Genomic DNA, 2,343 nt, shown 5'->3' on the forward strand with positions numbered 1-2,343 from the left:
GAGAGACACCACCACCACAGAGGAGATGGCAGGAATAAGGCGGAAAAAACATTTTTCATGGCCTTGACAGTGACCCAGAGTCCCACCATAGGAGAAATTGCTTTGAAAAGCACTCTCGTTGGGGATTTATGGGTGAACATGGCTGTATATTTTATAGTACATTCTTATGGCCTCATCGGTCAATAATCTGCATTTAACTCAGTCCCTTCAGAGTGTGATGGGCCATAACGCTTGTGAAGCAGCTGCTACATGCTGAAATAATAATCAAGGAAGCAGAGGGCAGAGCTGATAATTGACTCTGCTAATGTGCAAGTCGGGACTTTGAGCTATTGATCAGATGTGCTTCGGTGGCTCAGCAAGAGCCCAGTCCTCTGTGCCTGGAGGTTATCGACTCAGATGTTACCAAGAAGGGGGTACTCTCTTCTCCCCACATACTGTTTTTCTGGATCATCTCCTATTCTGAATTTCCTTCAGCATTTCCTGTGGGACTGGTCTAAGATAGACCCCTGAAATCGCCTGGCAAAGCAGCTTTGTCCCTGCTGCCAGCCTGCTTGTGTCCCACACACCCAGGTCTTCAGCATCAGGGACATAAACACACAATGCTGAGGAGACAACGACTTTCACCCCTCAGTACCTCTTTACAGCACCACCCTTGGGACAGGTACCCCTTCCTGTCAGCTCCTTTTCTTTCTACCCTCCAACTGAATCCCTTGCTTCCTCCTTCACAGGTCTTCCACCCACTTCTCCTCTTTCTTGAGCCTCACTGCAGCTTCAGCACGTTTCTCCCTGTCCCCAGAGGTTACCGTGGGAGATCAAGCCACGCCACTGGCACCTCATCCCATGCCACTGCTGACCACCTGCTCACGTCCTAGCGGGTGTCAGAGCCACAGAGATAAGCCACTTCCTCCACTGTTAGCCGGATGCCTGCAGCCACGTCTTGAACGTGAACTTGCACAAAGCCTGCCAAAAAAGGTAAATAAATTATGTCAGAGGGGTCTTCCTTTTCAGCTAACTCACTGGTTTCTTCAAAGACTTGCAAGAATTCAGCAGATGTGGGTTCCTGCTGCAGAATCTCTGCAGGTTGCGCGCCTGAGCAGCGTTACCTGTGTCAGCTTCATGGCCAATTCTAATTTGCTAGGCACTGCATTCATTTGCATGCATGTCGAACAGGCCTGTAATTCTCCACATCATCCCAAGAGCTGTTAAAAATGTGAGTAAGACATTCTCCATCCTTATCAGACACTGCTTTTTCTTTTTAACTTTTCCTTTTTTTTTTTTCCCCAATTTTTTTTAGGGGGGGGCTCTTTTTTCTTCAATGAGAGAAATATTTCTTTCAGAGATGTGGCCCTTTCATCCCCATCTTCCCCAAGACCTCTTGTCTGTAAACCATCATGACCTGGAAGCTTAATGAGACTGACACAGTCTGGTTGTCCCAGCTGCTCCTCTCTCAGTCTCTGGTGCTATTTTCTCTTGGTCCAGAAAAGGGCAAGATCTGCGTAAGCCCCTCCAGAGCCATCTTTGTAGTGGAAACAGATGTGAAGGAATTATTCAGCCCTTCAAGAACATATTTAGTTTCCTTAATTGCTCTCTTTTAAGTACAGGTGACTCAGTGCTCAAATATTTAAGCAGACCTCACAGTATGGGTTACTTGGAAAATCAGTGCTTTTACACCTCTAGGCTCCTGCATGCTTAAACCCATTTCAATCTTCTAAGACTGGGAAAAATGTTGTCCAGTGAAGAGCATCAAGAGCTTGTCCAAAAAAGAGTTGTGAGATGCTCTGAGCAACTGCTTTCACAACAGTCCTTAAAAAAAGTAAAATATCTAGCTGCAGAGTCCAAACTTTGTGTCTATCAGATGATAGATGCTCAGTGGGCTCTGCTTCCCCTCTGTCTTGCAGAAGAGAAGGATAGCTTCACATTCAACCACAACCTGCCAGATGCTGTGGGACGTGCAAGTGTTCCCACAGCACCACGTGGCCCTTCTCATTTTCCAGGTTGTCTTTCTGGCCAAATGTATCTATTGCCAGATGTTGCCCACCTTGCTGAGTCTGCAGCTCACGCAGCTGCCAGATTTTCACAGGGGTTCAGGGTTTATATCAAGAGTAGCAAAAAGTTGACAAGACACTTGCAGGTTCACTGTGGCTGACAGGGTGCTGAGCTGCAGCAAGGGAAACAGGAAGGCTCGTGTTCAGCTCACTCCCAGGATGCATGAAAAGCTCAGAAATGGCCAGGCAGGCAGGCAGGAAAGTGATGGCTTTATAAGGACACTTGGGATGCAACTCAGAGATGGGGAAGATTTTGAAAAGAAAAGGAAAATGGCATTTTACAAGAATCAAGGAAAAT

The 2,343-nt window shown here is 46.8% G+C and overlaps 1 long non-coding RNA gene across 1 annotated transcript; it reads right to left on the reverse strand.

Annotated features, from left to right (window-relative positions):
* Window positions 1–679: 679 nt before the first annotated feature.
* Window positions 680–2,121, reverse strand: LOC113972010. Its single transcript, XR_003535732.1, has 3 exons — window positions 2,039–2,121; window positions 1,419–1,516; window positions 680–960 (listed from the first exon to the last, which is right to left on the reverse strand). It is a non-coding gene; the product is annotated as an uncharacterized LOC113972010 (long non-coding RNA).
* Between the last annotated feature and the right edge of the window lie 222 nt (window positions 2,122–2,343).

This window comes from Neopelma chrysocephalum, unplaced genomic scaffold, assembly GCF_003984885.1.
Source record: "Neopelma chrysocephalum unplaced genomic scaffold, ASM398488v2 Primary Assembly neopelma1_87, whole genome shotgun sequence".
Classification (NCBI taxonomy): Eukaryota; Metazoa; Chordata; class Aves; order Passeriformes; family Pipridae; genus Neopelma; species Neopelma chrysocephalum.